This window comes from Sus scrofa, chromosome 15 (genome assembly GCF_000003025.6).
Source record: "Sus scrofa isolate TJ Tabasco breed Duroc chromosome 15, Sscrofa11.1, whole genome shotgun sequence".
NCBI lineage: Eukaryota > Metazoa > Chordata > Mammalia > Artiodactyla > Suidae > Sus > Sus scrofa.
Window position 1 is genome coordinate 33,344,801 of NC_010457.5, and position 25,292 is coordinate 33,370,092.

At 49.4% G+C, this 25,292-nt stretch overlaps 1 protein-coding gene across 33 annotated transcripts in view; it reads right to left on the reverse strand.

Annotated features, from left to right (window-relative positions):
- Positions 1–11,016, reverse strand: part of LOC106509653 — a 40,340-nt gene extending 29,324 nt beyond the window's left edge. For 6 of the 33 annotated variants that reach the window (XR_002339270.1, XR_002339274.1, XR_002339263.1 and 3 more), the window contains exons 1-9: positions 10,686–11,005; positions 9,068–9,151; positions 8,304–8,397; positions 4,733–6,507; positions 3,856–4,098; positions 2,581–2,752; positions 1,163–2,366; positions 602–732; positions 260–357 (exon numbers count right to left, since the gene is read on the reverse strand). The gene's annotated coding sequence lies outside the window, so the exon portion shown is untranslated. Of the gene's footprint in view, positions 1–259; positions 358–601; positions 733–1,162; positions 2,367–2,580; positions 3,446–3,855; positions 4,099–4,732; positions 6,508–8,303; positions 8,398–8,584; positions 8,678–9,067; positions 9,152–9,960; positions 10,161–10,685 lie in introns of those variants that run through there. The other 27 variants (XR_002339260.1, XR_002339261.1, XR_002339250.1 and 24 more) reach the window with 24 other exon arrangements.

The window sequence follows — 25,292 nt, forward strand, 5'->3', positions numbered from 1 at the left end:
CTAAAAGAAGGATATGATGAACTTTTTGCAAAACAGATACTGATAGAGACTTTGAAAAACTTATGGTTACCAAGAGACAGGTTGTGTGGGGAGGGATGGGCTGGGGGTTTGGGATTGAAATGATATAAAGTGGGGTTGTGATGACTGCTGTACAACTATAAAAAGTACTAATCCCCCCAAAAAATAAGAGGAAAAAGAGATACATGCACCCCTATGTTCACTGCAGCACTATTCACAATAGCCAAGACATGGAAACAACCTGTAAAGGTCCATCAGGACCTCCTGTCAAGTCAGAACTCCTGGGATCATCCTCATCCATGGCTGGTCCACTCGGTCTGCAGGTCTCGCTAGCTCTACCTGCAGGACCAAAATTGACACCTCACACCTCCATTCTCTTCGTCCCGGCCTCCCTGCCTCCACCCCATTTCTGTGTATACAGCTGGTCTGGTCCACAAAGCAGAGCCATCTGGGTCCCAGCAGTCAGCACACAGCTGTCCTTGGCTTGGAGTCAGAGCCCCGTCCTCATGTGCCTCTTGCATTGCCCGAGTGACCTGGGGACCGAGGCCACAGCTAGGGTCCTGCCAGCTCCAGGGCATCATACCTTCTAACCTCCTGCCCTGGCCATTCAAAGCCAGTGTTTCAGACTCTGGCGCTACTGATGCCAGAGGAGAAATGCTGGAGAAGGACCTGGTCTTATCTTCTTTGAAGGCAGAATCCAGCAGAAGACCACGACTGGGAAAGACAAGAGGCAGGGTACATGTGGAAGAGCACAGGGGAGCTTGGGGTGGCTGAGGTCACTGATGTGGGGCAGTTTTCCAGGTCTTTCCAGCCACTCCTCTCCATATTTGGTCCTGGTGTGCATGTGCATCTCTCCACTGTGCAGGACTCCCGCTGGGGTCCTCCTCTTCGACCCAAGGCCTCTCTCGACGCAATCCACACCACACATCTCTGACAACCTCAGGGCCCAGGGCTCTCACTGCCACCCTATCTCCAAGCATCCACAGGAGCCCAACTGCAGCTGCTCCATGTAGGCCTGGGTATATCCTACCTTGAGCCCCGAGACCTGTGGACCCCAGATCTTTTACCAGGAGGCTGAAGGGAGAAGTTCTTTCTGTAGCTCCTCCAGGCACATGGACCACCTGGGGCCAGAGCTCTCACCCACCTTGTTGAGGGACCCCAGGCAGACCTCCGCTCCTCTAGCAGGGTGGTTTTAAGAAGGAGCTGGGTGCCTGCATCACTGTCACCCTGTTTACAGCGGTAAACCTAGACAAAACGTAATGAACACATTACAGAGGCGAGGATTGAAACTCAGGCTGGGAACAGACCACTGCTTTTATTAATCTTAGGGTGGAGACAAGGGGCTGCCTGAGGCCCCTAACGGTAACATGGCTCCAAGCGAGCCTGGAAGGTCCCAGTAGTGGGGTGGGACACTAGGGAACAACCAGGAAGGCATAAGATCAGACACTGTTCAAAGTGGCTCAAGGTCAACAGGTGCACAGCTTGCTGTCAACACCAGTTACTGTACAGCTTTTAGTGAAAAGAAGCCAGCGTGAAATACCAGCATAGAAAAGGCGGCTCCTGTATCCATTAAAAACAAAAGCCCCCATATGGGGGAAAAAAAATCTAAAAAAGAATAGATGTATTATGTATAACTGAATCACTTTGCTGTATGTATACCTGAAACTACCAACATTGTAAATGAACTATACTCCAGTAGAAAATAAAAAAATTTTAAAACAAAAAACAAAAGCCATCCTCTTACCTGCCACCTCAAGGACCACACCCAGGGCTCCTTGATGAAGATACCTCACGGGGGAACCCTAGAGCCTCCCCAGCTGCCTGAATCATCTAGCATGGCTGATAACACCCCACCCCCGGCCACCCGAGTCATCCAGAGTGGCCTCACAGAGCCCCTTTCCCACTTTTTGGGACTGAGGGTGGTCCTAATAGCCCCACCTGTCCGCAGACTGGGGGAGGCCTCCACATTTATGAGCCCAAAGGACAGCTGAATTGCACTGGAAGCTTCCCACTTGTTGGCGTTACCTCCGGACGGGTGGTTGAAACTTCCTGGCTCCTTTCCTTTGGGTGGCCCTGAGGTTACAGGGCATCTGTTTAGCCTGAGCCTTGGCCTGCCTTCTACACTGGTTCTCCTCCTCCTTGGTTTGACCTCCATTATTAAATACCCCAAAGGTCACCTCTAGGAGTTTGTGGGCCTGACTGAAACTTTTGAGTTTTCACCTAATATCTGGGGCATGTTGATCAAGGTAAGCTTCTTTTCCTATCCCATCTAATTTTAAAAGCTTCTAAGTCAAGGATACAAGGGTGTTTCTTCCAAGTTAGATGGGAGTCATCCCCTGTTGAAAGGCCTGTAAGCAAGAACAAAGCTCTGCCGGGAGAGATTCGGCCTTCTGGAGATGCTCACCAGAGGCTTTACCCTGAGGGGTTTTGGGCGGCCCTTGACCAGGTGTATCCCATTGAACTTGGTCCCTTGCACAAGGGATCCTCCCACATCACCTGGGGAGGACATTTTGACTATGGCCAAGCACTTGCCAGGGCTTTCCTTGAGGATATCTCACTTACTATCTCTCCTATACTGGGGCATAGCCCCAGGACTGGGCATCAGGAGACTCAAGATGTGAGCTGCATGGGGTCGACCAGCCCAGAAGGCTGTTCACAGGAGAGAAGAAGCTGCCAGGGCATGAAGCAAAAGGGGTCCTAGAGATGAAAAGCTGCCGGTCTCCCCAGGAGGAACCTGTGGACAGAGGAGGACAGGGGACAGACAACAGGACTCCACGGTCATTCGCCCCATTTCCTTAGAAGTTCTCATAAGACCTCAGGGGACCTGTGAACTCTACCCCAGGTAAACAGCACCGAATTAGCAACACAGAAAGACATCTCACTGCGCCAGATAAGGAGAGAAAGCTGCAGGAGAGGAGCCCGAACAGGACAGGAGAAAAAGACTCAGCAGGCTCCTTCAGGGCTGGAAAACCTGTTTCCGACAGATACTAGAAGAAGGTGTCCACCGTCACCCACAGCGTTATGACTGCGCAGCTTGGGAGACCCCTAGGCACCTCCAAAGACAGGAGCTGTCACAGTGGGTGGACCAAGACCATGACCTACGAGTATGAGAAGAGAACGCAAGGCACAGAGCAAAGGAGAGAAGGTAAGCGTCTCTAGCTGCAGAGCCCCGGTGGGGGAGGGGGGAAGCACACATCATTTATACTGGGATGGGGACAGGGCTTGGGACACGTGTCATCTCTCCCCTGAGCAGGATTCCCATTGGTGTCTTCTACCTTCCTTTCGTCCTTCCCCTAGACTGAGGGTCTTCTGTGGGTGTCTCATGAAGGAAATCCACATGGTGCTCCCTCCCAACTGTATCCCGCCTGGGTCAGCAGAGAGACCAGCTGCAGCTGCTCACCTGGGGGCTCCTACCTCAATATGAGGACTGACAAAAGCAAGGCCAGGTGGGAACACTCCCAGCTTCAGTTAAGACAGTAAGATGGCAAAAACACAGTCCATGATTTGCTCTCCCTCATGGATGGTTATTTTTGGAAAGTGGTTATTTCTCGTAATATAGCATTAATTAATATATAATAGCTCTACACTAGTGTATTTTAATGGTTACTATAGATTAAGCATGGATAGACACAGCCACCTAATCTCATCCGATGTCAGGAGATGTTCAGTCCCGAGGCCAAACACATAAGGACACTGGCCCACAGGATGCACTGCAGCCGCCCCTCCAGCCAGGGTCCTATGGTTGTTCCCCACCGGCTACTTGTTGAAACCCTAAAGGTCCATGCAGAGGGTATTCCTTCCCTCAGCGGGGTTGTTCAGGGAAAGACACTGGCTCACCTTCTCCTGCGGAGTTTGGCAGCCAGGAGCAGGGTGGTGTCAATGACGGGAAGTCACGGAGCGCACAAACAGCAGAGGTGGGGGTGTCTCTGAGTTGCTGTACTAGGGCACCTCTGCTATTATAGGGTACAGCTGTTGTACCACACCACAGGCTGTACCTCCAGGATCCAGGTGCTCATGGCAGATTCAGCAACTGGGGAGGACTCTTCCTGGCTCACAGGCTGTGTCTTCTCAGTGTCCTGGCTGGGGGATGGAGAGAGAGCTGGGGGCTCAGGGTACTGATCCCCTTTCTGAGGCCTCCACCTTCATGACCTCCTCCCAAAGGCCCCACACCATTACACTGGGTGTGTCCCATGAGTTTGGGGACACGGACATTCAGACCTTAGCAGAAAACCCCCATACCAACATATGGGATCCACACTGAAAGCTGGCTAGGGGAGGAAGCGGGTGAGGTATCTGAGCAGATTGGAGGGTGATGCTGAGCCTGGGCAGTTCTGGTTAAAACTGGACAATGGGAAAAAAAGATATATACTCCTGAAGCCCAAGGAGTCAGGGTCTAATTGGGAATCCTCAGATGAATACTTGTTCCAGGAGAGACTGACCCTCCATTGCTCCAGCCCATGTGTCATGGTCACCCTGGCCCAGGCTATCCCTTTCTCCCCAATGTAGTGTGGCCCACAGGGTTCCTGGTCCCCAGTCCTGCTCCCAGGACTGGACAGGCTGCCCTGGGGCATGTCAGGTGAACCTCGGAGAGATGTGACAGAAGTGAACCTGACCAGAACTTGATCATGACTGAGCGAGTCACATGAACCAGGGCACATAAAGCTCGCTTACGCTGTACTTCAGACATGAGTCTACACAGAATGAACATACATACCTTAATGCTTCAGCGTTCAAGTGCACTTTCCTAAGTCTTAGTAAGAGCACTGACCGCATTAATGAGTTGAATACTCTAAGAATGACTAAAACATCATGAGCAAAGGCTGTTGGAAAACAGGCACCAGACTTGTTTCAAGCAGCGTTGCCAAGAACTTTCGATGTGTAGGGAACGTGGTATCACAGAGGAAGGACTGAGAGTTGGGATTAGCAGATGCAAACCAGTATGCAGGATGGAGAAGCAAGGTCCTGTGTAGCACAGGGAAGTGTGGTCAATATCCTGTGATAAACCATTGTGGAAAATATGAAAAACGCCAGTATGTATAACTGAGTCAGTTTCCTGTACAGCAGAAGTTCCCATTGTAGGTCAACTATATGTCAACAAAGAAATACAGCATCTGCACAGTGCAGAAGACCGCCTGCGTGAGCAGCATCTACCCACTGTGATGACCCAGCATGAGCGCCGACACACCAAGGCCCCCTCCCCATGCTACAGCACCGGACTGCCCTTCACATGCTGCTGTTTCCCACACCTTGGCTCTTGCCCTTCAACACCTCCAGCCTGAGGTCTGGGAAACAGGGCTCTGAGCAGTGTCGCTGACGCCTACACTTGCCTGACTGTCTTCCAGAGGGGCAGGGGGACAGCCCTGTGGCCCCCTGGGGAGGATGGGGGTGAACCACCCAGGTCAGTGCCATGCCTCTGCCCCCGCACCCAGGCCTGGGGACATCGTCCCTCCACTGCCCCAGGAGCCTCATGAAGTCGGTGTGGGGACTGCACTGGCTGCTTCTCTCCCTTTATACGTGGCTGGGCCAGTTTACTGCACACGCATCCCCCACCACACCCCCACCCCAACAATGTCCTGGGCACCAACACCCATACAATCCTGGGCCATGGGCCTCTCCACCTTCCTCCTCAACCCTGGAGGAAGGTGGTGCATGCCAGGGTGGCCTTGGGGTTGAAACATCTGAAAGAGACTGTTCAGGACTGACTGGGAAGGTGCAGCATCTCGGGGTGCTGAGATGGGCTGGACCAGGTTTCCTGTCAGTGGCTTCCTGAGGCTGCAGCGTCCGGATGCCCTCCTAGGGTGACAGGTGAGTGACCCCTCACTGAAGCCCAGCACACAGCAGCCAAAACACCGAGACACCAAAGTCTGCAGCACAGGAGCTTACTTGCAAGGCAGCCAAGCAAGGAGCCTGGAAGGCAAAGATCCCAATCCGCCCATGAGAAGTGGGGCTGGGCCCCACAGGCGGGGAAGTGGACCACCAGGCTCACATGATCGGCGAGGGGCGGGGACCACCCTTCTGCGCAGGACCCCCAGGTTCCCGGTAACCAGAGGCCACTCCAAGGCCCAGGTGAGGGGTCGGTGGTCCTATCCTGTCTCAACTGACTCAGCCTAAACCAGATGCGGCTGGGACTCCAAGTTCCTGGAAAACAATTCAGGGAATGTCTTATTTAAGCTCTGTGCACACGGAGGATCTTCCTGACCTTTTCCAGTGATGGCAGGGGGAGCTAATTTAGCTCGCTGGTTCAGGGTTCAGTCCCCCATCTTTCGCGGCCCTTCCTCGATCTGGAGGGCGAGGGGTGAGGGAGTCCCCAGGCCCTTCCCGCCTCCATCTTACTGGTCGTCAGGAGCGGTAAGGAGCACAGACTCAACATGGGCTTCCTGAGTCAAGCTCTGCTCTCGAGTTGCTTCCGGTTTCAAGGTAACTTGAATCCCAAGAAACATACCACCTTTGTGCCAGCTGTCCAGGCGGCCAGAGGCTCAAGACTGGTAACTGAAACCACAAAGACACACCCTTGAGAACACAGACTGCCAGACATATAGGATCTCAGGAGTTTATCTAGGACGAGGTCAAGCAGGGATCATTTTTATCTGCTGTAGCGCCTCAGTCACTACCCTGAGATGTTAAATATGGAAGTGATGTAGGCAGAGAAGAGCATAGTTTCTCTAGTGTTCTGAACCTTGATTGGGGGGAAAACGCCAGGGCTTTTAAATGAGGGTGCCGGGACCTGGAGAGAAAGCACCTGCTTGGTTAAGGGGACAGGTGATTAGCCTCGGTGATGGGTTACAGCTGAAGCCCATGAAAGTGCAGATGGAGAAGGTGACGAGCATTAAGCAAGGGGTCAGCACAGTCAAGTACAGACAGGTTTTGGAGGACAGATCGACAGCTAAGAAGTTCCTCACTTCTGCCCAAGTAGAGTTCTCACACCGAGCTTTCCCTCCAAGACCAGGAGTTAGAAGGACTAACAGGAGTTCTTTTTTTTGTTTGTTTTTGCCATTTCTTGGGCCGCTCCCGCGGCATATAGGAGGTTCCCAGGCTAGGGGTTTAATTGGAGCTGTGGCCACCGGCCTACGCCAGAGCCACAGCAATGCAGGATCCGAGCCGCATCTGCAACCCACACCACAGCTCACGGCAACGCCGGATCATTAACCCACTGAGCAAGGGCAGGGATCGAACCCACAACCTCATGGTTCCTAGTCGGATTCGTTAACCACTGTGCCACGACGGGAACTCCCAACAGGAGTTCTTATTACAAGTTACTAAGCTGCTTTCTGAGGGAGGCATTTGACTACAAAACCACCACTGTGGAGTTCCCAACCATAGTTCAGTGATTAACAAACCCACCTAGTATCTATGAGGACACAGGTTCCGTCCCTGGCCTCCCTCAGTGGGTTAAGGATCCATCATTGCCGTGAGCTGTGGTGTAGGTCACAGATGGGCCTCAGATCCTGTGGTGCTGTGGTGTAGGCTGGCAGCTGTAGCTCCCATTCAGCCCCTGGCTTGGGAACCTCCATATGCCACAGGTGCAGCCCTAAAAAAAGGTCCCTACTGCAACAGACCTACTGATTCTTCTCACAGCTTCTGAAAAGCAATGTAATTATCTGCCAGATTTCACCCCTGACCCACCCCGGGCAAGGTCAGCATCTAGGAATCAGCCCAAGTTGGAAAGATCTCATTCACATTCTCTCCTGGTTTCCATCCCCATCAGGTCCCGTCCAGCAAGGATAGAACCAGGGGTGGGGAGTTTATCACCCACAATTCCAGCCCTTCAAGGGCTACTTTAAGGGGTTTTGCTCAAGTCCAAAGTTGGGGGCTCCAGATGTGGCAGAACAGGGTCATTCCCAGGAACCCCTAGTCCCCTGGTGGGAACTTTGGTCCTAGTTAGAGCTCCCCCAGCCCCTAGGGAGCAGCTCTGTCTTTGAGCTCAAAGCCCCAAATACACAATCGGGCCAAGGATCTGCCCTCTTCCCCACCGCCCTACAGCCTCGCTCAGGCATTAAGGGAAGTCAAGCTAAACCCATGTCTTGGGTCTCAGGCATCTTCTGCCTTATTGGTCATCTGGCACCACCCACATGCTGATCAGGGCTCCCTGTTGAGTTTAAGGTCCCTCAAGCTTTTGCCAGGATTTCTCTAGATATTTTTAGAAATGCTGATGAGCAGCACAAAGGTGTTTTAGGTCCTTAATCTGGATCTCCCCCCTGGCAGGCATGTAACTCCTGGGATTCTAAACTCCAGGGCATGCAAAAAGGGCCTCCCCCAAGCCCAATTCCATAACCTAGCAGATGTACCTGGACAAGGTAGCACAGCTGTGGCTTAGAGACTCGTGGAGAACACTGCAATCACGTGAACAGCCAGCTATGGGCCAGTCTGTCACAAGGTGACCTGCAGGGGCGTGTTAAGTCAGATTGGAGGGAGCCAATAGGAACTAAGCGCAGGCTTTGATTGTTCCTCTAATGGGGACCCTTTAAGCTTGGACTGTCTGACCCCAGCAGAGCCCAACCCGTTCAGGTGCCACTGCTCCCCCCGCCCCCCCTCCACCACTTCTCAGCACTCCCCCCGCAGACTTGCCTTTGAAGGCTCAGGCTGGTCTCTGGGGTTAAGAGCTGTGGATCCTGCCTTGTGCAGGTCTGCTCTAGTGGCGCTTTAATGTCCTTAAGTGTCCCTGTGCAAAAGCAACACTGGTGAACTTCAGAAACCATCCAGAAGGGGTAGGCACAGGCGAGAAAAAGCTACTCCTCGAGTGGGTCTTGTCCAGCCTAGCAGCTGTAAGGGTGTCTGTTAGCCTGCAGACACCCTAATGGTCATGGGGTTTAGAAAGCCCCCTGGCTCGCCCCCTACAGTGTAAATCAGCCTCCCAATGGTCCTGGTCACCTGGGGCTCCCTGTGGGGACACGGACAGATCAGCTTGTTTGCTGTCACTGTCGGTCAGCCTGGGCACCCTATATACATCATCTGTTTCTCTTCCGAGTCTCATTTGGAAGGACTGTCTGCTCCTGCCAGCAACGTGCAGACTGGTCACACTTTGGGTGCCCCGTCAAGTGGGGGCTCCTACCTGTTACTGAGTCCCCCTGGAGCCCGGTTCTTCCTTGGGTCAAGGCCACTACTCTGTTGCTTTTTCTCCTGAACCTGGTACCTACTGAGAAAAATTTTGAAGGTCATTTCAAGAATGAGATATAGAGACCTCTGCAGGCCCAGTTGAAAGGTGCATGGTCCTATTCTGTCTGTGCCAAAGCCCCTTCCCTAGGAATTGTGAAGGCTCCTGTTTTACCTCACAGGGTTTGTGAGTGCTTCTGTCTTGCCCCCACTCCCCGCCATCCTGCAAGAACAATCTCAGCCCATCCCCAGCATTCACGCCCCACTTAGGACTTGCTTTGCTTGCTGCAGCCCCTTCTGGGCCACCAGGTGTTTCTGCATGAGGTGATCAGCCTCCTCCTGGGCTCTATTTAACACCATTTAATGTACTTAGGAGGGTATTTGTGAATTTCAAACACCTGCCTGGGTCAGGTTTTGGATTGCAAGGAAAGACCACCCAGGACAGGTTTTTCTGTTCTCCTTGGATCATCTCTAGAAGTTGGCATATTCTCCCAAATCAAAGTTGTGAAAGGCGAGTGGATCCAGACCCCCACCATCAAGAACCACCCCATCGGCTGCCTGGTCTCAGCATCCACACCCCACCCTAAGGGGGATTTGCTTCAGCCCCTACTGCCCCACCCAAGTTTGGGGGTTTCCTGGCCCGACTGACATTAAGTCACCCTCCTCTCCATTAGGATCCAACTCAACGGGTTTCTTCACCTTTCCTGTTGGACATAATTTTACATCTTCTTGGCACAGGTTTACTCTGAAATAAAAAACTACAGAAAATATTTCATCCCCTCTTTTCTTCCTATTTACAAAGTCTAGTCAAAGTTGCATTTATAACTTGATTTCCAGGCTATTTACTCATACCTAGAGAATACTGCGGCCGGGAGGTCTCCAAGGGGGGCTTTGCTTCCAGATGGTCGGAGTAACATCCAAATGTCCTTTGCTGCAGTAAATAAACTTAGTCCCTAACTGCCATTTCTTATCAAGACAATGAAGGAAGTTCCCATTGTGGCTCGGCTGGTGAAGAGCCCAACAGTGTCCGTGAGGATGCAAGTTGATCACCAGCTTTACTCAGTGAGTTAAGGATGCTGCACTACTGTTGCTGTGGTGCCAGATTAGCAGCTACAGCTCTGTTTCGACCCCTAGCCTGGGGACTTCCATATGCTGCAGGTGCAGCCCTAAAAAGGGAAAAAAAAATCAGATACAGACCAACATAGATAAATAAGACCAAAACCCCTGTTTCTCACCAGGACCCTATAGCTGTGACCTTTCCTACTATCTCCAGACACTCCTGCCAAAGCGGGGCCTCCAGCCACCAATGGCGTCAGGACAGGTAAACAAGGGGACCCTTACATTTCCCTAATGAGGTTACTCACCCCCTAAGACATCTTCATACCCTAAACCTCACACTGCTTCTCTGCTGCAAAAAGAAACCAAGTGCAGAAGGTTTGTGGCACCTGCCGGGGGTTCAGGACGGCCCTGCAATAAATGGGCTCGGGCGCCATTCCGCTCCGGCCACCGGCTCTCAGCACCGCGACGGGCAAGCCAAGATCTCTCTAGACTCCCTCCCACAGCTCCTAAACTTCTACCAAACCAAGTCTGTTTTGCAGACACACAGGAAGCAGAAATGCCGAAGTTTGAAACGAGAAGGGTTTTCTCACTGGGAAGCCAGACAACAGAACGATGACGAAACCCAAGTCCACCTCTAGGCAGGGGGGCGGGGATTTAAAGGATCAGAACCATGCGTCGGATGGGCCACGTCGGGGGCGTGGGCGCACGCGGAGGGCGGGGAAAGCTGAGTGGGAAAAGGTGCGTAAGGTCCTTCCGCGCAGGCGTAACTGGCTGCATGCCTTCCCACCTTCACGTGGTCACCTGTGGACCCTTGCAGGCCCAGTTGAAAGGTCCGTGGTCCTGTTCCGGCTCAGCCAAATGAGACTCAGCTGAGTCCAAGTTCCTGGAGAACAACTTATTATTTAGGCCTTGGGTCATCGGGAGGTCACCTAAGTCTTGAAAGGAGCTTGATTCGTGAGGGCAGGTGGAAGGATTTGATGCCTTACCATGGTTTCAATTTGAGCACCAAAGAGGGTCTGGCTGTGATCCTTAGAAGGTTTTAAACATGAGATGATCACAGTTATCAAGCCGCCTGGATGTATTTGATTGCTGATGATCAACGTCTGTGGCCTTGTTACTACCAGGCTCCAGGTGGGCACAGACTGTGCCTCAAACCCAACTTCTCCTCCCGGAACCAAGGGTAGTAATAAATAGTGAGGAGTACTGATTGCTGAATATTGGAAATAAACCTAGTATTTATTTATTTATTTTGCTTTTTAGGGCCGTATACCCAAGGCATATAGAAGTTCCCAGACTAGGGGGCAAATCGGAGCTGTAGCTGCTGGCCTAAGCCATAGCCACAGCAACTCGGGATCCAAGCCAAGTCTTCCACCTACACTACAGCTCACAGCCATGCCGGATCCTCAACCCACTGAGTGAGGCCAGGGATTGAACCCACATCCTCATGGATCCTAGTTGGGTTCATTAACCACTGAGCCACGAAGAGAACTCCGTAATCCAATATTTTAAATGACAGCCAGTGCTGCCAGGGATCAGACTGCCAGGAATGGACGTGGCCTTAAAACAGCAAAGATGAAAATGCATGTTTACAGCACCACATAAGTAAACAACCTGACCTATAGTGGTTCGGAGAAAGAAGAAATTTTAGATTGCGAGGGGCTACAAAGGAGATGAGACTTAAGTCCCAAGTTAAATGGGAGCCCTGAGGACACAGGTCTGCCTTGTATGGATATGCAGGCTGTTGACTGCACAAGGACTTGTGGCAGCTAAAATCCAATGGCTCTACTCACCAAGCTCTGTACTTGCACTTGGGGACTGGTGCACTGGAAGGTGCAGGCAAGTGATGAACCCTGTCCAGGGAGAGATTCTATTAATGTGGGTTTAGGGAGAAGGGTTTAGGGATCACTTATAGAAACTGGGGTTTCATGGAGATAGAAGGGAGCCGACTGGGGAAGTGGACTGGGGGCCAGTTTCAGCACAAATGAAATAGGAATCTTCTGCTTTCATGCAGTACATGGCAGAAACAGAATCCCTCAGCATCCCCCAGGTGCAAGTAATAGTGCAAGTGATAAATAGTGATACCAATGATAAATAGTAGGACAAATGAGAAATAGTGATACGGGTGATAAACAGTGCTAACATAAAAGTGACAACATAAAGATTTGGTATGTGTACATATTGTGAAATAATCACAATAATTCCAGTTAATACCCATCCCCTCGCCTGGTAACAAAATGTTTTCCTTGTGATGAGATCTCTTTAAGATCTACTCTCTCAGGAGCTTTCAAATACTCAATATAAAATTGTTAACTTTAGTCACCGTACTGCACACTAAATCCCCAGAACTTAACTTACTTATCTTACTGCTGGAAATGTGTAGCTTTTGACCCTTTCCACTCATTTTGCCCACCCCCCGACCCTTACCTCTGGCAACTGTCAATATGATTTTGGTTTCTGTGAGTTCAGTTTTTCTGGATTCCACATAAAAGTGAGATCATATATATATTTGTCTCTCTCTGCCTAAATTATTTCACTGAGCATAACCTCTCAACGTCCATCCATGTTGTTGAAAATAGCAGAATTTCCTTTATTTTTATGTTTACTCTTCTCTTGCATATATACATATCACATCTCCAACCATTAACATGTCAAGGGATTCTTGGGTTGTTTCCCTGTCTTGGTTATTGTGAATTATGCTGCAGCGAATGTGGGGGTGCAGCTATCTTTTCCAGATGCAGTTCTGTTCCTTTGGATAAATACCCAGAAGTGGGATTATTGGATCTTATGATAGTTCCATTTTTAGTTTTTTGAGGAACTTCCAGACTGTCTTCCATAGCAGCTACACGAATTTACATTCCCACAAACAGTGCACAAGTGTTCCTTTTTCTCTCGTCCTCACCAACACTTGTTATTTCTTTTGATAATGGCCATTCTAACAGGTGTGAGGGGATACCTCACTGTGGTTTTGATTTGCATTTCCCTGATAATTGAGTAATGCTGAGCATCTGTTCATGTACCTATTGGCTGTTTGTATGTCTTCTTTTGAAAACTGTCTCTTTAGCTCCTCTGCCCATTATCTAATTAGATTGTTTGGCAATCGAGCTGTATGAATTCTTTACGTATTTTGGGTATTAACCCCTTTTCAGAAGGGGCCATCTATTTCCTATGGTGTCACTGGGGGAAATTCGAGGTCACTCATCTCAGAGCACAGGGTTGAGAAGTGAAATACTTTACCAGTCATCTAACTAGTCGAGGAGTAGCTGGGATAAAGACATACATCTTTCTATTTTCAGCCAAATGCACATTTTATTACCACAGGGTATTGCTTCTTATGAATACTGTTTAACTCACCTTTCATTTCAATGAACATTCCCATGCTGTTTTCCAAAGAGGAAAACCTTAGGAGATTTTAGAAGATGGTGCCATTTTCCCCTCAAATCAGTTTGTTGATATTATTCACCTTCTGCAACATGGTGGTCTTGTCTGAGTTTCATTTGGGAAGGAAATAGGAAAACAACAATATGGTGAGCATGCACTGAGTCATAGCTTTTCCACAAATGCTTTCAGATCTTGGCTGGATCTGACCCAGCAGGGGCCAGGAACCGGAACCAGAGAGGATGGCTTCATTGTTCTTTGTTGTCTGCTTGTAAATAATTCAAAGTTAAGTTTGAGGGCAATTAGATGAAAATCAAAAAGGTAAAAAGCGACAAACGCTCATTACAATGCCTGATTTTGGATGTGGTAGGAAAACAGAATCTGTTGGTACTGAGGATTGGTACTTAATGGGGACGATGTGGTAGACTGAATGACCCTCACCTGAAGGTGACTTGTGACACAGAACCTCACATCCTGATGGTTAGTGTGACACAGAACCTCACATCCTGATGGTTAGCTAAAGTTAATTTTCTTTGACATTATTGCTCTGATTGTTGCTTTATACCCAGGTGAGCCCATAAAGCTTAACAAAGCCAAAAACCATGCATTTGGAACTGTAAGTGATATAAAAGTGTTTCTATACACATACGGACAGGAAAGAGGAAAAACAATAGAAAATAACAGAATTGAACAATAAATTATTTAAATTTTATATTAAATGTTGCTGCCCCCCAAAGAGGTAAGTTCAATTAGAGAGGAAGGAGGAGGGAGAGTCTGGAGAATGAAAGGGACTCGTGGGGGTGGGTGGCGACCTTGAAGATTCATAGAGTTCACGTCCTTAAAACTCACTTCAAGTGCTGCCTCTTCTTACCCTTGACATCCATCTCGCTTAAAATAAATGAACTCTTGGAAGTACCTGTTGCGGCTGAGCGGCAATGAACCCGACTACTATCCATGAGGTTGCGGGTTTGACCCCTGGCCTTGCTCAGTGGGTTAAGGATCTAGTGTTACCGTGAGTTGTGGTGTAGGTCACAGACACTGCTCAGATCTGGTGTTGCTGTGGCTGTCATATGAGCCAGCAGCTGCAGCTCTGATTTGGCCCCTAATCTGGGAATCTCCATATGTCACAGGTCCAGTCCTAAAAAGCAAAATAAATAAATAAATAAAATTTAAAAATAAATGAACTCTCTTGAGTATGACTTACTATATAATGAACGTACCCATTTTATTACTTTTATTTTTGGCTGCACCTGTGGCATATGGAAGTTCCTGGACCAGGGATCAAATCTGGGCTGCAGCTGCAGCAATGCTGGTTCCTGAACCCACTGTGCCACAGCGGGAAGTACTGAATGCTCTCATTTTAAATGCACAGTTAGATGAGTTTAGAAGAACGCGTACACCTGTGTGCCAGCACCTGTCAGTCCAAATGTCCTCAGAGCTCCTCCCAGGCCATTCATCCATCTCACCCCAGTAGACCGTTTCTGCTTATTCTAGAACTTCACATACATGGTGATACATAGGGTAATGCATGGAGATTTATTAATACTGCTCCATTGTGCTTTATGGAGTAGCATCCTTATATGAATATAACAGGATTTGTCTAGTCACATGTTGATGGACTGTCTCCACAGGGGCTGTTTTGAATAAAGCCGCCAAGAACACTGCTCATAGCGGTCTTGTAGACATACATGTTTATGTAGTTGGGATAAATACCTAGGAGTGGAATTGCTGGGTCAGATGGTACATATACAGTTAATTTATGAGACTGCAAACGGTTTGAGCCCCTATGATGAACAAATGAGAATTCCCGCTGCCCCACAGCCTGTCCAACACTTGGTATTGTCAGATTTCTCCACCTTATCATTCTGGTGGGCAAACACCTCATTTTAAACAACATCAAACTAGGCTCATGTTTGGAGGGTCAAAAGCAGAATGAAGAGAAGGACACAGACAGAGTTCTAAAAGTAATTGGGGGAAAACAAGAAAGATGCTGGAGAAAACCTCACTCCATGTGTGTGCCTTACCCCTTTGGGCGAATCAAAGCCATTGTCATGAGGGCGTTCCCATCGTGGTGCAGTGGGAACGAATCCGACTAGGAACCATGAGGCTGAGGGTTCGATCCCTGGCCTCACTCAGTGGGATAAGGATCTGGCGTTGCTGTGAGTTGTGGTGTAGGTCACAGATGCGGCTCAGATCCTGAGTTGGTGTGGCTGTGGTGTAGGCCAGCAGCTACAGCTCTGATTTGACCCTGAGCCTGGGAACTCCATATGCCACGGATGCGGCCTTAAAAAGACAAAAATACCAAAAAAAAAAAAAAAATAATAATAAAATGTAGTATCCACGTGGAAGAGTGTGGTCCCATTCAGTCAACCACTGCCTTTCTCCTCTGTAATAACCCTTGTCCTTGAGGTCCAGGAGAAATCCATACTTTATGTTCAATCTTTTGAATAACTACAGTGATTAAAATGTAGTGTGAGCGGCTAACACAGTCTAGTGGGAAAGACAGAAAGAAATGCAGTTGATTCATGAACAGTGAGGGGGCTTGAGGCCCTGACTCCCAAACCAAAGAAAATCCAGTTTCTGTCTCAAAAACAAAGGCATTGGTGGACTCGGCCAAGGGCAGGGAGCTGAAACATCCTGGAGAGAATCAAGACTCAAACTCTAGTTCTTTCAATTCCACCAGTTGCAATCTCTAAGCAAACACAAACTTTCCCCAAACTTAGTTCATTTAAAGATCCGTCAAATGAAAACACAGGTGCTATGCTTATTGGAAAAAAAAAATCCACGTATAAGTGGGACCCTTGTAGTTCAAATGTGCTTTGTCAAGGTCAGCTGCAATGCATACTCCAAGCTTCCCTTGGTCTCTGCAGCCTTCAGGTGAAGAGGAATGCAGGACAGTGGCTGGCCCTTCTCTCCTGCTTTTGCATGTCTGCCCCCAGAACTCATGTTTCTAGAAGGTAGAGGCTGAGACTTAACTCCGCCAGAGGGTGGGAGGGAACCCTCCTAGGTTTCTGAGGTTCTGGATCAAATCTGCTTTTTGTATGTCTGGTAGCTGTGCAGACGCTAGACCTCAGGAGGCTGAAACTTACAAACGGAAACAGGCTCAGCGAGCACCTGTCTGGAAAGCTTGTGCGAGGGTGGGAGGGAGCAAAGACAGAAGAGCAGGCAGATCTGACAGCATTTGCCCAGGAAGGTACCTGTGGGCTGTGAGCAGAGGCCTCTCGTGTGGAGCTGGGCTCAGAAGAGACAGCCCAGCCGCTGGGGGTGCAGAGCAGAGGACCAGCCTGGTCCTCAGCCAGTGATGGCAAAAGAAAAAACTCCATCTCCTCTGCTAATACTCCTGACACCAAATGTGTGGGTTTTCCCACACCTGCTGGTGTTCTACTGTCTCCCCGAGGCAGCGTCACACCTTGGGCTTAAGGGCTCTGGTCACACACCAGGAGCAGGTTCTGACACCTTGGGTCCTCACATCCCCTTCTTTGGTCTCACAGAGAAAGGCTACTTTATTACAAATAAAAGGTAAGATTAAAGCATCCAAACAGCCAACAAAAGAGGCACAGAGAGTCCTGAGGGCAGGGCTGCTGTCCACGGAGGTGGGGCTTGTCCACCCACCTGGAAGCTCTCCAACCCCATATACTTCTGGAACTTCACCAAGGCTTCTTCACGTAGGCGGCATCCATCATTATGTCCTTTTCTGACAGCATTTGCCCAGCATCTTCTCCCTGGGGCTGGGCACTGGGGGCTGGGGGCTGGGGGCTGAAGGCTGGGACCTGGGGTGGGGGGGGTATGTTCTGGGAGCTGGAAGGCCCAAGCCTCTGATCAGGGCTCACTATCTCTGACAATGAGCTCCCACCCTGAAGCCATCCGGGAGTGCCTGTTGAGCAAACACGTCCTCATCACCCAGGAAATTCTAGGGGATTGGGGAGCAGATACACAAATGTGCAAGCAGATCCCAGGGGTGGAACAGAAGCCAGGTTGTGGGGGAGTAGGGGGAGCTGGGGTTAGAAGCAGTGAGCCTCCAGGTCAGGCCCTGCAGACGCAGACCCCGGTTCAGAACTCATGGGAAGGGTCCCAGGCAGGGCCCGTAGGCCCTGTGATGAGGGTCTGGAAGTTGGGGTGGTGGCCTGAAGGGGGGTGGTGGTGGAAATAGCAGAGGTCTGAGCTCAGTCGGCCGTGGGCAGGAGTGGGGACTCCTCATCCGGAGAAAGGCGTTCCTGTCCTGGTGTGGGTCTGAGTGGATAGAGGGAGGCCACTTAGGGCCTCAGCACTTCCAGATACAATGGGAGTCTGTCCTGCTGAGAGGGTGAGGTGCTGTTGGGGGGCAGCCCAGCTGGGGGGTGGTCAGAGTTGGAATCATCATGAAGGGCAGGGAATGAGCTGCAGGAAGGAGACGGCCTCTGGGCTCCTGTAAGGAAGGTGAGCCCTGGTGAGGGGCTGTAGTCGGATTGTCCGAGCCTCTCTGTCCACTGCGGTCCCTTCACCCCCTTGGCCCCTTGGGACCCAGGGCATAGGTTCCCAGAGCCCAGGGCTGATCCCCCCGGCCCCCATCCTCCCTCCCTCTGCTCTTCCTAAAGGCCCCTGATGGTCAGGTGAAGTGCTGAGTGGAGCCCTGGGGTGTGCTGGCCTTGGGCATGCCCTCTTCTAAGGAGACCCTCAGCCCATGAGGAGAAAGGGATGCACCCTGCGCAGGGCTGTGGTGCACGTGCTCCCTGGCCTCCTCATTTGGCACCCCTGACTGTGCCTCCTTCCACCGACTTCTGCGCAGAGAATCCCAGCTTGTTCTCCGTGGGACCAAGCCTCTTCCAGCAGGAAATCACCTTCTAGGTCACCACAGATGTCCTCTTTCTCTTCCTGGGACAGTCCTTCCCAGCTGTACCCTCCAAAGTGAATTGTTGGCCAGAGGAGAGGGGGTGGGGGGGTCAGAGAGGGGAGGGCCCTCTGCGTGAAGAGCTCTTACACCTCCAGGGAGCCCTGGTGCAAACCTGAAGTGCTGAGATGCACGCCCCCTCCCCCGGCCCCAGCCTCCCCCATCCCTCCAGGCTCCCCCCATCCTCACCCCCCAGGTCTGCACTGCTGGTGGGAGCAGCATTCTCTTTGCAGGGCTCTGCCCTCCCCTCCCCCACTGGAGATGGAGCAAAGCAGGAAAACAGCTTCGTCCTTGTTGCAAGTGCTCTGGGAACAAAACAGTCCTGTCTCCCGCCTGGAACAATGCTGCCTTCTCCCCCTGGATTCCAGTGGCCGCCAGACCCACAGAAGCGCGCCCGCGCTTTGCTTATCTCCCGAGGCTCCTACTTCTTCCCCCAACTTGTCCCCTTGGCCTGTGGCCCTCGAAGGGGACCTGGGCGGGGGCGGCTTTGGGCGAGCAGTGGAAAGGGCGAGCGTGGGAAAGTGAAGGAGGGACCCTCTGTGGAGCACAGCCTGCTGATCCTGACACGGCCTCCACCCCCAGCCCCTGGGTCCAGGGCTGAGGCAGTGCGTCCACGGACACACTCCCCTGGTCATGCATGTAAAGGATGCATGGTTGAGGGCAGAGTTTGCTCCAGGTTGTTTTTTCCATGTAACACAGTGTTTTTGAGCTGCTGAGTACTCAGCTCATTCCTTTCTGTTACTGCCCTTTTTGTTATTGTTTCATTACCTATTGTTACAGGCAGTGATCTACTGTCTATGTAAACCACACTTCCTTTACAGCTTTACCCTGTGTCTCCGGTTTTGAATTATCTGCACTGATTTGAACAGTCTGAACTGTTATGCATAAAATATTCTTGTAATAGCTTATGTCTTCATTTACTTTGAGTGAACATCTAAGAGTGGGATTAATGTGCTGATCCTACAAGAAATTGCTAAACAAATTTTCTAAGTGGTTGTACCATTTTTCACCCCTGTCACAATTTGTAGTTGTTTGTGACCATTAATTTTATGGGGCAGCTGATGGCCATGGGTTAATTACATTAAGGGTTATTTCTAAGTGTGTCAGTGGGGAGCTTCTGGACGAGGTTAGCATTTGAGTCGGTGGACTCAGCAAAATAAATCCTGACCCCCACGGGGGTTGGGGTGGGAATCATCCAATCAGTTCAAGGCCAGAACAAAAGACAAAGGATATGGGAATTTCTCCCTTTTTCTGCCTCACTGATGAGCTGGGTCATCTCCTGTCACCTCCTGTCCTCAGCACTGCTTCCCTGACTGGAGTGGCAGGTCATGGGGCTTCTCAGCCTCTTGTGTGAATCCATTCCTCACAGTCAGTCGATCTTTCACCATGTGTATTTGACCCTTGAGCAAGTTCATCCATATCCCTGGTCCCTCTGCTCCATATTTCTGGATTTCCTCATAGGCCTAGATGTACCTCCTGCTGGTTCTGTTTCTCTGAAGAACCCTGGCTAATACAACAGCAGGTCCAGTGCTCCACAGCCTTACCAACACTTGCTATTGTCCATCTTTAATTTTAGCCATTCTTTATGGGTGAGGTGGTATCTCAGTGTGGTTTTAATTTGGATTTTTCTGAAGATAGTAACATTGAGCACCCTTTTCTATTCTTACCAGCAATCAGCAAGACTTCTATGGTGTACTGCCGTTTTTAATTTTTTTATTTTTTATGGCCGTACCCATGGCATATGGAAGTTCTCAGGCAGGGACTGGATTTGAGCCCCAGCTGAAATCTATACTGCAGCTGCAGCAATGCTGGATCCTTTAACTCACTCCACTGGGCCAGGGATCAAACCTGTGCCTCTGCAACCACTGGAGCCACTGCAGTCAGATTTTTTTTTTTTTTTTTTTGCTTTTTAGGGCCATACCTGAGGCATATGGAAGTTCCCAGGCTCGGGGTCATATTGGAGCTACGACTGTCAGCCTATGCCACAGCCACAGCACCTTGGGATCCGAGCCATATCTGTGACCTACACCACAGCTCAGGGCAATGCCAGATTCCTGACCTACTGTGTGAGGTCAGGGATCAAACCCACACCTCATGGATACCAGTTGGATTTTTTCCACTGTGCCACAATGGGAACTACTGCAGTAAGATTCTTAACTCACTGCACTGCAGCAGGAACTTGATTTGTAGGAGTACTTTTTGACAAATCTTTTGTCATATGTATGTAATACGAATGTTTACTCCCAAACTGTGGCTTGCCTTTTCATGCTCTTAATGGTTTCATAAGCAGAGATTTAAAATTTTGAAGTCCAATCTGATAATTTTAAATGGGTAGTGCATTTAAATGGATGGTCCTACCCCAAGATCAATATTTCCTATATTTTCTTCTAGAAGCTTGATAGTTTAATTTTTTTCTTTTTTGGCCACCCTGTGGCATATGGAGTTCCCAGCTCAGGGATCAGACCTGAGCCACAGTTGCCACTGATGCCACAGCTGTGGCAGTGCTGGATCCTTAACCCACTCTGCCAGGCCAGGGATCAAACCTGTATCCCAGTGATTCAGAGATGCTGTCAATTCCTTGTACCACAGCAGGAACTCCTTCGTGGTTTAATTTTTAAACTTAAGTCTATGAGGCATCTCAAATTTCTAAATTCCATTTTTAACTCTAGGTTATTTGTAGGTAATTTTGGACTTTCTATGTACACAATTACATCGTTTGTGAATACTCAGTCCCCCCACCCCCAATCCTTATACTTTTTGTTTTCTTGCCTTATCACACTGGTTAGATGTTCCAGTGCAGTGTACACCTTTCTCAGTATCTGATAGAAAAAGCAGACAAAAAATAGTAACAAATATGACCTAAGCGACACATATAGAACATTACATCAGAAGGTGAGGAACACACTCTTTTCAAATGGTCACAGAACATTAACAAACATTGATGCTATGGTGAGCTGTGAAGCAAGGCTTTACAAATTTTAAAAAACTGATATCATGTAGATTATATTCTTACACCACAGGGAAATGAAGCTTCAGGCATAATGAAAAGAAAACTAGGAAGTCCCTTGATTTTGAAAATTTAACCTGCCTTTTTTTTTTTTTTTTTTTTTTTTTTTTGTTGTTGCTATTTCTTGGCCGCTCCCGGCATATGAGTCCAGGCTAGGGTCGAATTGGAGCTGTAGCACCAGCTACGCAGGCCACAGCACGCAGGATCGAGCCGGATCGTTAACCACTGAGCAAGGCAGGAATCGAACCGCAACTCATGTTCTACCGGATCGTACCACTGCGCCACGACGGGAACTCCTAACTGCCTTTTCTAAATATGCCACAGTCAAAGAGAATTGCAGAGGAAATTCTCTTCGTCTTCCATATCAGGGCTCACAGAAAGTGGTGACTTATCTGAAGAACCCTAGAATAAACCAGATTGGATTGGAGGCTTCAACCAGAGTTCTTTCTGCTCCAGAGCCTCACCCCAGCCCTTCCGCATTGCCCTTGCTGGTGCCCCCAGCTGGCCTTGAGGAAATGGCCCCACTCTGTGCTGCAAGGTAGGATGCTGCTGTATCAATCCCGTGATCCAACACTGCATGATTTCTTTCTTTAAATTTAAAAACAAGATGCATTTTTGAATATAATATGACTAGGGCTGTATTTTAAAAATTAGTTCAAATAAATTTTATTGTAATTGCATCGTGGCTTTGTCTTAGCATTGCTAGAATGATACGGGGTTCAGCATAATTTTTCTCTTCTCATGAGACCATTTTTATTGAAGTATAGTTAATTTACAAGGCTGGGATAATTTCTGCTGAACAACAAAGTGACCCAGTCGTATATATACACATATCCATTTTCTCCAAACAGCATGGTTTCTGAGTGAAAAATGATGGCAAAATAGTAGCCTCTCGAAATTAAGTTTTTTAAGACAAACATGTGAGCTATCTACCAGAAAGAGTAATTCAGGAGTTCCTGTCGTGGCACAGCGGAAATGAATCCGACCAGGAACCAGGAGATTGTGGGTTCAATCCCTGGCCTTCTCAGTGGGTTAAGGATCCGGTGTTGCTGTGAGCTGTGGTGTAGGTGGCAGATGCAGCTCAGATCTGGCGTTGCTGTGGCTCTGGCATAGGCCAGCAGCAACAGCTCTGATTAGACCCCTAGCCTGGGAACCTCCATGTGCCGCGGGTACAGTCCTAAAGGCAAATGACAAAAGCCACACACACACACACACACACACACAAAAAAATAGTGATTTAATTTTTTTTTTTTGCTCCTGAAAAAAAAATAAGATGGATTGAAATTATATTATGGCTTAGTGAACATTTACTTTTGCCAGATATCACACTGTGTTCTTTGCAGAGTTCTCCCTTTTAAACTTATCTATGATGTAGATATTATTAGTCCTATTTTCTAGATGGTGAGACGGAAGCTCAGACATTGTGTAAGCCACACAGGACTTTACTAGTGTTAGAAGCCAAAACAGGATCCCCACATCGACTCCAAATCCCTCGTTTAATCCACACACGGTATTATTTCCCTCTCATTTCTGCTCTACTGGATCAGAAACTAACAAGTATCCAGATCTTGTTGTGTGGTGAACTAAAACTAATTCCCTTGGCCCTTCTACCTCTGGCCACCATGACTATTAGGAAAATTTGGTAGGAGAACTTTGAATAAGCTATTCAAAGACCCCTAGAGGAAAGGACCCACAATATTTTTTTCTGATATTAAAGTCACCAAGAGGAAGTATCTTCTTCAATTGACTCAGGCTTTAGTATCGTCAAGTGTGCTCTAAGGTGGGTCTGAAATAGTATTTATTCATTTATTTGGCTACACCTGTGGCAGGCAGAAAAGATCGAACCCACACCATAGTAGCTACCAGAGCCACAGCAGTGACAATGCTGGATCCTTAACCTGCTGAGCCACCAAAGAACTCCTGAAATAATATTTAAAAATAGCTCAGGAGTTCCTGCTGTGGCTTAGTGAGTTGAGGACCCGGCGTTGTCTCTGTGAGGATAAGGGTTAAAGATCTGGCATTGCCACAGGCTGTAGCAAGGTCGCAGATGCAGCTTGGATCCTGTGTTGCTGTGGCTGTGGCATAGCTCCTACTTGACCCCTAGCCTGGGAACTTCCACATGCTACAGGTGGGCCTGTAAAAAGAAAAAGAAAAAAACCCCAGCTCAGTCCATAAAATTAGCAAGTACTAACAATAAAACATTGCTAAAATATTGCTTTATCTACTATTGATTATTTCCCAACAATTGTAGACTTTGCATGTTACTATGATTTACATTAATCACAGTTTGCAGGGAAAGAACTTTACAAGGCATGGGGCTTTGCAGTCAATGTTTGAATTCACTCTGTGACATTTAGTTGCGTTGTCTTTCTCCTAGAAACCTCATGAAGGCACCTAGGTCTTAAAGATGTCTGGCAGTTCTAAAATTCTGACAATAAATTATTTATATGATTGAGAGATTTGGACAGGAGACAGGAGAAGAGCCAAGGGTGTGACTGTTTACCTTGTTGACCAGGTAACAGACAACATTCTTTGTTCAGTTTGTATTCTTCTTCTATTTTTTTTTTCTTTTTAGGCCGCACCTGCAGCACATGGAAGTTCCCAGGCTAGGGGTGGAATTGGAGCCACTGGCCTACGCCACAGCCACAGCCACACCAGATCCGAGCGGCACCTGCCTCATATGCCACACTTTGCACCTTGCGGCAACACCAGATCCTGAACCCACTGAGCTCTGCCAGGGATGGGACCTGGATTCTCATGGATACTAGTCGGGTTCTTAACCCGCCGAGCCAGAATGGGAACTCCTTGGTCTGAATTCTTGTTAAAGATGCTTTGTCTCATGTTTTGTCCTGTAAGAGAAATTATAACAATAACATGCTCCAGGCAAACAACTGCAACAGCACAGAAAGGAATTCTTGTTCAGCTTGGAAGGAACGAAGCATGTGTGTAGACTTTTAACCTCAAATAGGCTCAGAGTATAAGGATGTTTTTTAGGCCCAACTATCTTTTTTTTTTTGGTCTTTCCGGGGCACTTGGAACATGGAAGTTCCCAGGCTAGGGCTCTAATCGGAGCTGTAGCCTCTGGCCTACCCCACAGCCACAGCAACACTGGATCAGAGCTGCATCTGCGAACTACACCACAGCTCAAGGTAAGGCCAGATCCTTAACCCACTGGGCAAGGCCAGGGATCGGACCCGTGTCCTCATGGATGCTAGCCGGGTTCGCTAACCGCTGAGCCACGAAGGGAACTCCCAATTATCTTTTTTAGGATAATCTGTAATACCACTCCAAGGGCAGAACGCAGCGGGAAGCTTCCCTCTTACAGCATCACTTACTTTCTGGTTCTTACAAGATACGCAATTCTAGAACCCATGTTCACTGGAAAGGTGCCGGGAAAAATAAGCACTTTCAAAAAGCACGCAAGCTTATGTGTGAAATCATTCCATTTCCAAACTCCCAAGACTTGGCGGGTCTGAGAGCAGCTGACCTTCCGAGCAGCCAGGAACGCCCCTGCAGGCATGGCCAGCTTGCGAGGGAAGGGGTGGATGCTCTGGGGACATGGAGGGGGTGGGGGGGAGCTGGGGGTGTGGTCTGCCTGGCGCCCCCTACCCAAGGGTCCGCATTCTCAGAGCTCCACCTGGAAATGTCTGCGGTACTGGGGTCCCGCGGAGCACCCCCTGCCTACGCGTGCGCAGCGGCGCCGGGCGTTGGGCTGAAGGAGGGGGCCCGGGCGGCCACGTGGCTCCGCAGGAATGCGCGGGCGCGTGGGCGGAGCGCGGCCGAGGAACGGGCGGGTGTGGGAACCAATGGGCTCCGGGTACCGTCCAGTTCGGCCAATCACGGCGTGAAGGTGGGCTGTCTCCTTGGTGGGGGGGG